At 39.6% G+C, this 15,363-nt stretch overlaps 1 protein-coding gene and 1 non-coding gene across 6 annotated transcripts in view; both read left to right on the top strand.

The window, feature by feature from the left end:
- The window catches only part of BIRC6 (baculoviral IAP repeat containing 6), a 1,045,545-nt gene that overhangs the window by 774,399 nt on the left and 255,783 nt on the right, over positions 1-15,363 (top strand). The gene's annotated exons all lie outside the window — the stretch shown is intronic.
- Positions 7,310-7,404, top strand: LOC115088902. Its single transcript, XR_003855976.1, has one exon. It is a non-coding gene; the product is annotated as a small nucleolar RNA SNORA17 (small nucleolar RNA).

The raw sequence follows: 15,363 nt of genomic DNA, 5'->3' as shown, positions 1-15,363 counted from the left end.
GTGGCAGGGAAATTCAGTTAGTGTGGAATAATATGTCTGCAAAGCAAAGAGTAAGCCCTTGTTTGTTTTTCTCAACAGATGTATGGACCTATGTTTTAAATCTGCGTAAAAAAAAATTATCTTAAATCAGAGATCATATGAGAGTTGAAAAAATTTTATTCGGTGTTTTACAAGGATTATTCCATAAGGATTTGATAACTATAACTGTACAAACCACCATTTTGGAACAGTGTATTATGCCACAGCATGTATCAGTTTGCTGTTACTGATATCATAGAGTATTGTAGCACATTTGTTGGATTTGATTGTAAAACATACAGGAACTTAAGAGATTGGAAATCTCAAGTGACTTTTTTGACAGTAGTTAGCCCTCCTTGATATTTAAAATTGCTTCCTCCATTAGCTGTACTCATCTAACACCACTGTTAGTGTCTAACAAGAGCAAGATGAACCTATGTTCCTTTGCAATTGGGGTCTTGTTTATAAGCAATCATGGTAATATATCGGGTCACAATTTTAAAGCTTACTGTATACCTAGCAATATATCATATACATTCTCGCATTTGTAATGGATTTTAGTTTTCTGTTTTAAGCAGATTTCTTTAATCAATATGCAAGACTTATTGCCACTGTGAAGTCAATTGATTTTTCATTAAGCTAAAATTAATATGTTTAAGTACAGCCTTACGTGAAGAATAACCGAACCAGTTTCTTATACAGTAATATAGTCCCCCTTGACACACAGTGCATTGTGGGCATTTGTCTTAATTTTAATTCTATAACAGATCATTAATATTTTACTGTATGTTAAGTTTTAAGTTTCCCTATCAGAGTATTTTGCTTTCATCCAGGTGTAATCTTTCTGTAGTGGGGCATCCACATATGATTTTGACAACAAATAAGTGAACTAAAAGTAGGTCATTCTTCACCAGAATTCATTGAGTAGTCAGGATTAGGTTATTCTCACAAGTAATAAATGTTCATTAGGGTTAACTTCTTGCTTAGTTCCAAATGAGCCCCATACATATAAATGCTTGTTCTGAATGGGGAGGGTCACTGTTATAAATTGGACACACATAAATCAAGCTAAGCATCATTGTGTATGCATTTCATTAAATATTGTTTATTTTTCTAGTACTTACTGTGTGTTATTGCTGTCAACTTTGGCAGTGTCTATGGCACTGTTTTCTTGTGCCGTATGGAATGCACCTGTTCAGTTACAGTTTAAATTCTGCCCTCACCACTGGGATAGGAATTGAAATGGTTCTGTGATCTTAAGTAAAATAGTTGCAGGATCATGCAAAAGGTATTGTAACTAACAATTTTGATTTGGAATAACAGCGTCAAATATATTTTCAGATAAACAGATTTGTTTTGATACATCCAAGTTTGTGCTGCTTTTGTGTAGCAAATTTATAAGGTTGATCACTCTTCTCAGTATCCATTACCAGTCCAGACATTATCTGTATCTATTTTATTTAAACCTTTTGGCAGGTTAGTCATTCATTCAGAGGTGAAAAAGAAATACAAACACCCCCCACCCCCAGAAAAGCCAGATATGAGCACAGTGACTTAAATTATAGCTGAAGAAATGTATAGGAATCATGGAAATGTAAAAGATCTTTGTAAAATTCTTCTAGTGCTATACTCTGATACCATTCACTGGTCATAATTTAGATGGCTATCAAATTATTTCTCAAATTATTGTTCCTTTGTGTTGTTTAACTGTAATGCATCCTAGATAGAAAATGTAGGTACAATGTCCTATTAACCCAAAGACAGAGGATGTTCTCCTTGCAGCAGAATATAGGCAGTGGCTAGTTATTTTATTGGTTACTTATAATTTACAGTACTTTTGGCATAGAAGTGCTCAACCTTCCATACTATTAATGCATCTTTGTAAATCTAGAGATGCAGGTGCTTTAAATTAAAAAATATATATACTCAACAAAAACCTCTCCTTTCATGTTGGTGTGCACCTGATTATCAGTGTATCAGAAAGTCTGGTTATAATAAAGGGTTTGAGATACATATATATGCTAAGTGTGAATATTTCTTTTATGGCAGCAATCTGCTTCTTTGAGTTATTGATAACTCTCTCTGTCCTCATCTCTTGCACTGTAATGGTAGTCATACAGTGCTCTTTGTATTTCCATGGTTTTGGCTTCAACCATTACCAAGGAAAAGTTGACTGCTCTCGTTTCCTTTGTTATATGGTATTATACTTCTACCGGGAGTGTCAGAAGCATTGCCCGAGTCACAGATACAGTGTCCCTAGCTAGGCACTTTGCTCTGGAATGTGCATGATCCTTGGAAGCTCCTTTACTTAGTGCTCTGCTTTTTGAAGAAGACATTCTTGCAGTAGCTGGTCTTTGCCTTGTGGAGAGCTGGTGTGGAATAGATCATCAGAGTGTGGTGTAAATATACACAAAAACAATCACAAAAAGATTCAGCACGGTTCCAACGATCCCCAGCATTGCCAAGATAGATTCTTCTTTTTCTTCTTTCTCCTCTTGCTTTTTCACTTCTGCCGCTGTGATAGCAGAGGTGAGCATTTTTCCTAAAAATGTCTTCACTGGTACTCTGACAACTATCTAGAGGAAAGGAAGGAAGCAAAATATGAATCTAATCCCCAGAGCAGGAGTACTGCTTTCAGTGCATATGTATGCTGTGTGCATATGAGACTGTAGATATCTATCGACAGTGTTTACATTTTCCCCACACTCTTAAGATCCTTGTAAGAACACTTTTGAACAAGTACACACGATGTAATAGAAGCTAGTTCAATAGATAGAAATAAGCCACATGATGGAAGACACCTTGGCATTCAAAATGTTTTAATAAACAGAATAACTTAAGTGCTTAATGGTATAAAACATCTGAATTAGAAACATATTGTCAGTGACTTCTGCATGTATTGCTGTATCTTTAATTGTCAGCTCATATTAAGTTTTGTGACTTTGGAATTGACTGCATCTAAAGGAGTCCTGGTTTGTAACTGCAATCTAAATAGGCTGATTTTTTCGTAGGAGCCATTTTTAATTGGATTTCAGTTTGTCTACTCTTTTTATATGCTATAAAAAAAAAAAAAAAAAAAAAAAACCAGACCATATACACAAACATTTTTATAATTTAAAAATGATCCTGAAAGTAACCCAGAGACTGCATTACACAGCCCATTCATTGTACCATTCTGCATTCAACATTTGAGTACATTTGTTTGAGCATGAAGGGTTCTTCTTGACGTAATCCTCATGTAATCTTGCAATATTTTTCATAGACAAATGAAAACAGTGCACAAGGATAGAATACTGACTTTATTCTTTATTATTGTAGCAGCTCCTTCACTTTGATATGCTACTGAATGTGTAGCTAAACATGTAGACCTCCTGGGCTTTCTTCTAGCTCTGTGCTTCCAGAGCTGTTTGTGATTTGGGGGAACATTTATGCTATTTCTTGCTTCATCAAAAATAGGGGATTGTTTGATTGTGCATGCATGTGGGACTTACAGTAGGGAGATAGTTATAGAATTACTATGCCAGCTAACTGCTACAGTGGTTTAAAAAAAAAAGCTATAGACAGAATGGTATCAGCCTTATACTGTTACTTAGCTGTATTATCATAAGCATATAAACAGATTTCACATGGCAATACAGATATATACTTCTTCTCTATCTTCCAACCTCTCCTCCCCCTCCCCTCAAAGAAAAATAACCCACATATTTGAGTGTTTTTAAACCTCTCATTTTTTGTTATACATCCAAGTGTTTTAACTGGGTTCTTATTTTGAAAACCTCATTTATTCCATCGATTAAAAAAAATAAAAACAACAAAACATGCATGTAGTGTTGCAGTAAAATCAGCCTCTGACCCCCTTGATAGCAACATTTGTTTTATAAAATGGACAGTAAAAAGCTGTTTCTTACCCTACATTGCATCAGGAATAAAATGACATCGGGCATGCCTCTGAGTCCCTGACAATGGTGAACCAGTCTTTTATCTTCATGGAGGATTGCTGCTTGAAATCAGAGAAGGGGAAAAAATCATACATGTAAAGGCAGTGTTTCTGGAGGGAAGTAGGGGGGTGTTCTTCTTAAAGTTTAAAATTGTACAGTTGGTAAGGGTTACAAGATCCTCAGTGTATACCAGTTTAATCCATCAATAATCCATTCAGACCATGGTGCCTGAATACATGACCTCTGATAATATTGATCCACTTTGTAAATTTGTCCCTCCTTACTTGTCTTTTTCTCCCTCAATTCAGATGCATCTTTTGAATCAAACCAGCAATGTCTGCCATTCAGGGTTGTTTTTGCAGTGCATTAATAAAAGGAGAAAAGATGAGCTGCTTGTTCTTGTTCAGGGATAACGGGTTATTTCACAAGACTTTCCTTTCAAACAAGCATTCCAGCTACTCCCGCTGTTTGCAAGCCCTTTGAGGATCCTTTCTCACGGTAACATGCTGTAACTCCAAATGCAGTAAACTGTGCATTCAGCTGCACTACGTGATGGTAGTCCAGACTTTGAACAAGGAGGAATAAAATCTGAGCTTTATGGGTAGTTGTGCTTGGAGTGCCTCACACCTGCTTTCACAGCCTTTGAAAATAATTCCAAGGTATTCTTCTGAGCATTGCATAACTTAGCAGCCAGTCACATCTGAGGAGCAGAATGGCAGTGGGTTTAGTTGCATACGGTACTGAGCCGTGACATTGATTAAACATGCACTTGGCACTTGCTGAATAAAGAAGGAGCTACAAGCCATCCTTGCAGACAGTGAGTCGCATAACAATGTGCAATGGCTTTGCCATTTCATTGTCAGGCCAGGCACATTTTAATCCTGTAACAACAGTGAAGTGCGCTGTGTGGAGGGGAGCAGAGTTAACTATACTTCAGGGTTTTCTGATGAAGTGCTGCATGACAAATGATGACATTAAGGCATTGAAGCCGAAACAGTGGCTCTGCCTTTTGTCTTTCTGTGCTTTGACAGGCTATTGTTTTATGAAGGAATTACGTCCTTCAGTACTCTCCTCCTTCATGTTTACAGCCCAAACACTGCAGGTCACAATACATACGTCATCCCAGTACCTAGTATATGAGGGATAATATGTCTCTAGTGTTTTCCCTTCGTGGGAACAAGTAATTGAGGCTCCATTTGTATATGAATAACAGATTGCATATATTTCTTGCCTGTTTCAGGATTTGTGCATTTGCTTAGTCCTATAAAATGTAGCTGCCATCACAGTTGATGTTTGTATATTGAAGGCATTTTATTATACAGCAAAAACTAATTTTTCCCAATGGAGAAAAGCAAATAGTGGAATGCCTCAGGGATCTATACTGGTCCTCTTTAAGAGGAACAATATCAGGAAATATTTTTTCAAAGAAAGGGTGGTGGATGCTTTGAATACACTTCTGAATAAGGTGGTGGAGACTAGCATGGTAGCGGAATAAAAAAATCAGTGGGATAAGCACAGTGGATCTATAGTGGCAAAAGGATGGAAATGAAGTATATTGGGATAACCTGCACAGAATGGCAGTTAAAACTATAACAGCAGTTGTACAATTGCTTGGGACAGATACGAGAGGAGGCTTGAGAGATCAGGTGGAAAACCCAAGGGGGAAGTTGGCGTTGGACTGCATTTGGGAATTTTATATACATATTTATCAAAAGATGATGACTCGCAACTGGGCAAACTGTATGAGCAAATCTGTAGATAAAAAATGTATTCAAAGTTAAAACATGAATGGATTGTGAGGAATTACAGAAGGACCTCGTGAGACTGAGTGACTGGATATTTAAATGGCAAATGAAATTTAATGAGGGCAAGTGCAAAGTGCACATAGGGAAAAAGAATTCTAAATATGCTGAGGTCCTTATTAGGGGTCACGATCCAGGAAAAGATTTTGGGATCATTATGGACAATGCATAGAAATACTTGGCTAAGTGTGCAGCAATGGTCAAAAAAATAAATAGAATGTTAGGAATGAATCAGAAAAAAGAGTATATCATAATACCTCTGTATCGATCCATGGTATAAGCACACCTTTAGTGATGTGTGCAGTACTGGTCAATCCATCTCAAAAAAGATAAAGTGGAATTAGAAAGAATACAAAGAGAGGCAACAATAATGATAAAGGGGATGGAATGGCATGCTTATGAAAGGCTTTAAACAGGTTAGGGTGCTTCAGCTTGGAAAAGAGGCAATTGAGAGGGAATATGATAGAGGTTTATAAAATTGAGTGGGGTGGAACCGGTAGATAAGGAATGGTTATTTACCTTTTCAGATACTACTAAGACTAACTAGGGGAAACAATGAAACTGGCATGTAGTAGATTTAAAACACATTGGAAAAGGTTTTTTCACTCCATGTACAATCAAGCAGTGGAATGTTTTTCAGGATAATGTGGTCAGTGGGTTTAAAAGGAGTTATGACAGGTTCTTGGAGGAAAAGTCCATAAACAATTAGATTTGAGAAAGACACCATTTATCCCTGGAAGTAAGCACTAAGAAATGGAGCTACTCTTTGGGATCTGCTGGATGCTTGTGACCCCGATTGGCTATTGTCGGAGACCGGATGCTGGACTTAATGGATGTTGATCTAGCTCAGTATGTCATGTCTAGTGTTCTTATGTTCTCTGGCATATGATTTGAAACAAGACTTTCTAGATTATTTATTTATTTATTTATTAATTTTTTTTATATACCGACATTCGATCTGAGATATCACATTGGTTTACATTCAGGTACTGTAGGTATTTCCCTATCCCCAGAGGACTTACAATCTAACGGGCCGATACAGTAAGGAGCGGTAGGAAGAGCTGCGTTAGTGCCGGGCGCACCCGCGGTTGCTGCACGCACAGTCCGGCTCACCTACCGCTCGATACTGTATGTAAATAGCTTGCAAATGCAAGCTGCGTCTAAGAAGCGGCCGTGAAGCGTTAGGCCCGCGCAACCCATTTTACTGTATAGAGCGCTATACAGTATCCTGGGTGCGCTGGCCTTAACGCTTCACGGACACGCTGGTATCTGTCATTTCAAATGTCATTTCACACGGGCGAAAGCGGCCCCTGTGCGTGCAATTGGGCCACTGAAGACGTGACGTCACATGCCGTGACGCCAAACGTTGTGACGTCACGCCTTGAGCGGCCCAGTTGCACGCACAGGGTCCGCTTTCGCCCGTGCGATGCGTCTATCTTCGCGGGCAGCTGGAGACAGGGGAGCCGTGTCTGTCGTCGCCGATGTCCATCTCCGGAGGGGGGCTGCAAAAAAAGTAAGTCGCTTCGTTGATTTACACTTCCAGTCCCTCTCTCCCCTCCTCCCGAAGTAAGGCTGCTTTTCGCGCCTTGCTTCAGGAGGAGGGGGAGAGAGGACCGGCAATCCTGAGTGTAGGATTGCCGGTCCCTCTCTCCCCTCTCTCTCTTGCAACTTTTATTTTTTCGCTTTTTCGCTTTTTTCCGCTTTCGTTGCTTCGGGAGGAGGGGAGAGGACTGGGGCTGCCCCGGAGACCAGCACCCATGGACGCGGCCAGGGCAGGTGAGCAGGGGCTGGGGGAAAGTTTGCTGCCTACCTTTACCCCTGCCTCTAACGCAGGGGTATGGGTAGGCGGTAAGTTACAGGTTAAACGGGCGGCAAGACGGCAGGGTAAAAAAGCGATAGTCGGGGCGTGCGTTACTGTATGGGAGGGAATAGCTAATTCGATCGTTTACATGTAATATACATGCCGTGGGCGGAAGGGGTTACCCGGTGATTTAAGGACGTGGTAAGAGTAGGTTAAAGGGGATAGTGTATAGCGGGTTGGATTAATGCGGCCGAAAAGTGGGTAGAAAGTGGGTTAGGAGCAGGGTAACCGCTGCCGTACTTTACTGTATTGACCTGTAAGTTTGTATCTGAGGCAATGGAGGGTAAAGTGACTTGCCCAAGGTCACAAGGAGCGACAGTGGGACTTGAACCCCGGTCTCCTTGTTCGTAGCCCACTGATCTAACCACTAGGCTATTCCTCCTCCCTCAGTTGGGAGCTTCACGGAATACTGTTGCACAAGAAAGTCCAGCATACGTTATCTCAAAGAATTATGGAGATGAATAGTTAATGAAAATAAACATTTTTAACTGTTAAGGAATTAGTATGGGTAAATATTAAATTAACAGGAAGCTTGTGGAATAGAGCTATTTTTAACAAAGTTATTTCAGTTTATTTTTCACCTAAAAGGTCATATCTTGTTAAAGGATGATGGATCATGGCTGTAAGCTAATGGGAGAGCTTGCCTGTAAAATTATTTTGGGGTAAAAACCTTGTGAGTGAATGTTTTTCTTAAACATTTTTCCAGTTTGGATTGGAAAGAAAATTTGGTTTGCTGCCCCTTAAATGAAGATTTTCATTATTTTTGTCCTAATTGTTGGCTTTGTTTACTGTTCCACTTACATAAAAATCCAGTTACGGGGTCACATGATGCTGTGAGGGAGACCAGACGCCCCAACCGATCTCTCCAAGGGCCTTCTCATGCATTTATTTACCTTTGCTGCAGTATCAGCTTTGTAAGTCGTCATGTTTCAGCACATTATACTCTCCTGCGCTGGTTCAGCTAAAAAAGAAAAGGTGAAGGGCGGCGAATCTAAAATGTCCAATGCACCCAGTCTTATTGCTGCTTCTGAGGCCCCGGACCCAGCGAGCTCTGTTGATGCCGCTGCTGTGCTCGCAGCCTTGGAAAGGAAGTTTACCCAGATCTTTGAACAGTTATCCCGGGTAAGCACTCAACTCAAATTCAACAGCTCCAAGCTGCAGAACAGAGGATCTCCAATGTGGAAGATAAGACTACCTCAGTAATATCTGATATGACACAGTTAAAAACCCAGTTTGACATATTGCAATATAAAGTGAGTGATCACAAGAACAGGTCTTGCAGAATCAACTTGCGGATCATAGGGATACCCAAGACTCTATCGGACCGGGATTTGGGGCCTCGGTTGGATGCATGGCTCACATAAGTATTCAGCCTAACAATCACTCTCGTTGCTTTGAGGATCGAAAGGGCTCACCACCTAGGACCGATATTATCTGGGGATCAGGATAATGTTAAACCCAGAGCAGTTACATTCCGGGTCCTAAATTTTGCCCACAAGATTGGAATTTTAAGAATATACCATCGCTAGAAAGATCTTCAATTTGAAAGGGCCAAACTTTGCTATTTCAAGATTACTCTGACTTTATTATAAATACAAATTTTTAAAATATGGCAACAAGGCTGGGAAACTTTTAGCAAACCTTGTTCAATCTTGGGAAGGTAAGACCCATATCTTAGATTTACAAGATCACACGGGCCAGGTAAAACACTCTCTTCCACAGACATTGGGGATATCTTTTATAGGTACTATCGGGACTTATACAGTTCAGAACCATGTGAGATCTCTTCCATTAAGGCCTATCTGGCTAAGACTGCTCTACCCCATGTATCGGAGGAGGATCTCCAGCATTTAAATGCCCCTGTCACTTTCCAGAATTGTTACTGATAATCAAATCCTCTGCTCTTTGTAAATCTCCTGGTCCCAACGCCCTATCCAATGAATGTTATAAGATTCTGGATGACAATGTCTGTTTGCCTTTAGGCAAGCTTTTTGACCACCTCTCTGACCTCTCGCTTAAGGAATGGAATGCCAATAAAGCCTCTATAATTGTCCTTCCAAAACTGGGTAGGGATCCTACTTTTTACCTAGCTCATACCATCCAATTTCACTTTTGAATTGCGATGTTAAACTCTTGGCAAAGATTATGGTGGATTGTATGTCATCTTTTTTGCCCAAGTTAATACTGCCAGTGCAGGTGAAGTTTGTCAGGGGCAGACTAGCTGTGGTGAATGTGAGGCGAGTACTAGCTTCCATGGACTTTTCAACTAAACAGCGTCTAAATTCTTTATTAGTTAGTTTTGATGTGGAAAAAGCATTTGATTGGGTGAATTGGCTGTTTTTTTTTGAGGTACTTCGAGCATATGGATTCAATGGCCAGTTCTCTCCTTTCTTCAAATGCTTTACTCCAATCCACAGGCTGCCATTTTAGTTAATGGGGAGTTTTCTAGGGATTTTGTACTAGCTAAGGGGACATGCCAGGGGTGCCCTCTGTCACCACTATTTTTTGTACTATCTTTGGACCCCCTTCTAAGGATCCTTAATTCCTCTGTAAATATAGATGGTATAGATTTTGGGAACATCACTTTCAAATTGGCAGCAATCGCAGATGGTTTACTGATACACATTACTGATCCCATCCGATTGTTACAAGCAGCCTTGCAAGAAATTGCAGCTTATGGTCCCCTCGCAAGATTCAAGTTAAATCTTGATAAATCTGAGGCTGTGGCATTGGGTTCCTGGAATACCAATTTCTGGGATGATCATTTTCCATTCAAATGGGCTGGAAATCAAATTAAATACTTGGGTATTTGGCTCCCCAGGGATCTTTCCACTCTTTATTCGATTATTATTTCTAAATTTCAAGAGCAGACCAAAACGTTGCTTCTTGCCTGGCTGCATCTGCCTTTGTCTTTGATTGGACGCATTCACCTACTTAAAATGATTATTCTTTCTCTGTGGTTATATGTTTTGGGGGTTCTTCCTATTTCTCTCTCTGGATCCATTCTTAGGAGGCTGTATGGGTTATTTAGTCAGTTTCTTGGGGGGGGAAACCGAGACTATCTTTGAATGAAACCTGTTACTAAAGAAGGCTTTGGGTTACCTGACCTGTTGATGTACAGTCATGCAATTAATCTAAGAAACACAGGTGATTGGATTTTGAACACAAATTTTTATTCGGATATGGCCTTGGAAGCGAAGTTGATTTTCCCTATTTCTCTCAGGTTTGTATTTCAGGTCCATCACTCTCTTGTTTCTCAATATGAAAAGTCTCCCATTTTTATTTCCCCCCCCCCCCTTCGTAGAACATGGCGATGACTCAAGTCTTGCCTCTCTTTGAGCTCTTCTTCCTCACCTTTTTTGCCAGTCCAGGGAAATGTGGGTTTTTCTCCAGGGCTTGGTCCTTCCCATTTCCAGGTGTAGGATTTGAAGGGGCTAATATTTATTGCACAATTGTTTAAAACAGATGGGACTATTTTACCTTTTCCTGACATATGTACTAGATTTAACTTACTTCCAAAGGTTCTCTTTTCCTACTATCAAATTCGTCACTATGTGCAAACTCTAAAGCTAATGAGTTTCTCAATCCAAATTGGTACTTTCTGCTTGATTGGTTTGATGTGGAGGAGCCTATTCGGCACTCTATCTCTCTTTTTCTATAAGGCACTAGCGAGCAAGTTGAATAATTGGTCTTTAATGCTGCAGGAACTGAAGACCAGTTTTCCACTTTCAGACTGTTACAAGTTTTTCAACCATTTGAACTATTACATGCAATGTTCAAGTGAAGAAACTTGTTATAAGATTCTGTACAGGCTTTATTTTTCCCAACATCAAGCTCATCTAGCTAAGCTCACGGACTGCGGTGTGTGTTTAAAATGCAACCAAGGCATTGCTCATTCGGGCCACTTGCTTTGAGACTGTGGTTGCATTCAGCTGTTCTGGAAGAAGGTTTTTCATTATGCTGGCACTATATTGGACTTCCACATATCTCTGTGAAATGACAAATAGGGAGTGCTTTGATGCAGTGTTTTAGGGAACGGGCTATGGTGTCGATTGTTTCATTTCCCATCATAAACACCAGACATAATTGTTTTAGAATGTCCTGAACACAGGGTTGCATCCTTGACTTGAATATTGCATATGAAGCCTTGAGCAGAAGACAGCTTATCACCATGGATTAGTTTCTGATCCAATTTGTTCTGTAAATAAATCAGAGAGCATTGATGTTTATTCATTTTTATCTTGATCCAAAAAGTTTCAGGTTGGTTCCTCTTCTTTATTATACTCACCAATAGGCAAACCCTATGGCACTATATCAAATATTATTAAGCTTAAGCCCCCGACTAGTTGTCAGTCATGCGCCCTGTGGACCTCTTCTGGATATTTACCACCATGTTAGAAAGGGAAAAGCAAAACAGTGCATCAGGAGCTCAGCGTGTCACTCTAGCTTGAGGTGCAGGGTACCAGCAAGTTTGTGCACTCAATCCATTTATTTTAGAAACAAGTGCAATAAAATCAAAGAATATTTGTTTTTCCTGGCATTTTGACTTTTCAAAATTAATTTTGGTTTGTAACTTTAGTTTCTTTTGGAAAACTCTTTAAAACATTTTGGGACCTATGCATTAAAACTGTGCCAAAGATGAGGGGGAAATGATGTCACCAACAGAGATAGCAGCTTGATTTGATCGTTCTCCCCTGCATCCTTCTCATTGTACGCGATCCAGCCACTAGAGAATTTTAACTTCAAGTGTGATTCTTTTCACCGAACGCAGGTACAAGATATATATATATATACACACACACACACACACAATCACACATACATGACTGCGAGGAAAAAGTCAATTGATTTAAGGCACTTCTACAAGGCCTACAGTGTGCTTGCCAAGCAGGCTGACAAGATGATGGACGTTGGGGCTTTAAATGAGAGCAAGGTAGGCCAAGGTGACGTTTTCTCTTTACCTAAGCTGCTTTCAAATAAGGGCCTCTCTTGCGAAGATTTAAATTCTTGGTTTCGAGACTTAAATAATAATATAGCCTCTGTAAAAACTGAAATACAACAGTGTCAGAGCTCCACAAATATCTCTCTCATTTGGTCACAGGGTAGAAGTGGAAAAACCACATGGAGGAACAAACAGTAATGGTTCAGCTGAAGCAGTCAGTGACTGAGCTTGCACTGGCTAATGCTTCAACTGCTGATAAACTTGAAGACCTTGAAAATAGATCCAGTAGGTATAACCTCTGGTGCAGGGGAATGCCTTATAATGAGCAATTTACTGATGTGGCTATGATCCACCAAGTTGGCAGAGCATTGCTCTCCTCTGGGGTTCCTACAATGGCAGAGCTAGATGTTTAAATCAAAAGAGCGCACAGGACTCTGCTTTCTAAAGTAGGGAACCTTCCAAAGGATATGATTGCTTGTTTCCTTTATTATGGAGTCAAGGAGAAAGTATTTCAAGTAATCAGGAAGACTGGTAATATAAGTTGGCATGGATATACTATTCACTATTTTTGGGGATCTCCCCTCCCCAACTATCCAAAAGAGCAAGAGCCTCAAGGAAGTTACAGTGGCTCTATGAAAGGGAAACATTTGTTACTGATTGCTATTCCCTTTTGCCCTTGCTTTTACAATTAGCAGGGTAATGTCTAAAATTAAAACTGCAACCGAGGAGGCCCCAATCCTTCAAGCTACTGGGATTACTATACATCTACCTGAGGCATCAGCAACGGAAACTCTTAGGAAGGATTACTCTAAATGGTAATGTATGGATAAAAGAAGGAAAAAGGCTACATAGAAACTTGGATGGTTCCAGCTCTTCAAATTTGTCAGAGACCTGACTCTCTTCTAATTAATATTTGCCTACTTTATTCTTTTGGAGACCAATTTAATCCACTGGCTAGATTCTATTTTCCAAATGTTGGGATTAGTAACCCTGCTGAATACAATTACCTCAAGGTTTTCCTATAGCTGTTCTGTTTCGTTTATCAGTTGAGCTTTTCAGAGTTCTCCCAGTATATTTGCTGTTTTCTAATCTTTTTTTGAGTATATACATATTTTTTTATTTTAGATAGTTGAGGGATGTTGGGGTAGGTGGGATAATGCCACCCCCTTGTATTCACGTTCTGAAATGGGGCCTTCAGATCCACTAAATGGGAGGGGAGGTAGGTAGGGATCAGTGGGGGAGAGGGGTATGGGTTTGGGAGATAGACCTGATAATGTAACTTGGATACGCTTTCAGGTAGAGCATGTTTATCTTATTTACAATCTAGGAGAGGAAGAGCTAAATAGGATAAGTACGTTCCTCTTGCACTGGTTAGATTTGCTTATTTTTCAGTGATTGAGCACATAATCACATAATTGTGATGTCCATAAAAAATTCTATCTCTAAATGTTAAGCGCTTAAATTCTCCTTACAAGAGGAAAATGTTGTTTAAAGATGCCAAACTACTAGGGGCAGATATTTTTATTCAGGAGACACATCTATGTAAAAGGGATGAAGGGCTGCTACATTCTAAATGGGTCTCCTTTGTTTTTGCATCGTTTCAATAAAAATAAATTTGGAGGGGTAGCAATTCTAATCTCCAAAGACCTATGTGCTGACTTTCAGATGCTGGATAGTGACATATAGACAGCAGATAAATTATAATAAAGATGGTTCTCTTTTCTGAAACATATACACTGCTAAATGTTTATGGGCCTAATGTAAATCAGGGTTTCTTTCTCCAAATGATTAATAGTCTTCTTTCCATTAAAGCAGAAGGAAATATTATTGGAAGGGACTTTAATCTTACCATGAATCCTTTTTTGGAAAACCTCTTGAGATCTGGGGTAGTAATTTGTCCATATCAATTTCAATTGAAAGAAACAAACGGCAGTGCTCTTGTCATTTCTGATCAGAATAAGACTCCATGTCAGCATGTACTTTTCTCTCGTAAATTCGTTCCTCTCACGTGACAAAATTCTTCATATCCTTTGTCCCTTCATTCCAATACAGTGGCTTAATGGTGAGGTGAAAGAGGCAGTTAAAGCAGATGCAAATGAAGAAAGTAGGCAAGGGCATAAGTACTAGCAAGTTAGATATAAACCTGCAGAAAAATAGGCCAAGCGAGAATTTGAGTAAAAGTTTGCTATAGAAGTAAAAACTAATAAAAACATTTTCAAGGCATTCAAAGCAAAAAAAAACTATTAAAGTCAGTTGAGCCACTAGATGGCCAAGAATAAAAGGGTTGTTTAGGGAAAACAAGGAAATAGCAGAAAAACTGAATTGATTTTTTACTAAAAAAAATATTATGAACATACACTGGAAATCTTCTTTGATGATGATTCTGAGCACCTAAAGCAAATCTCTTTGGGGCCGATGCAATATTATTCGCGGAAAGCGAGTGCTGACTTTTCAGCGCCCGCTTTCTTAATGCATGCATGGCACCCGCAAGGGGGGCCAAATTAGGAGGTCGCGACCTTAGCACCTCCTTGCTAAGGCTACCCTGCGGTTACCGGCAGTCTACCAGTTATGAATACAGACGCTGAGTTTATTGGTATCTGTTTTCATTACTGCAGCTGGCCAGGTTATGAAAACCGATGCCGAGCATATCGGCATCGGTCTTCAAAGCGGCTGGCAGAGATTTTTTTCTTTTTTTCTTTTTTTTTACTTTTAAAAAAAAGTACAGAAAAGCAGTTTTTTCTGCTTTTCTGTACTTTTTTCAGTGCACTCAGCTATTTATTTATTTAAAATCTTTTCTATACC

Source organism: Rhinatrema bivittatum, chromosome 3 (genome assembly GCF_901001135.1).
Source record: "Rhinatrema bivittatum chromosome 3, aRhiBiv1.1, whole genome shotgun sequence".
In the NCBI taxonomy this organism is placed as follows: domain Eukaryota; kingdom Metazoa; phylum Chordata; class Amphibia; order Gymnophiona; family Rhinatrematidae; genus Rhinatrema; species Rhinatrema bivittatum.
Note: the sequence above shows the minus strand (reverse complement) of the source record. Positions and strands in the feature narration are given on the sequence as shown.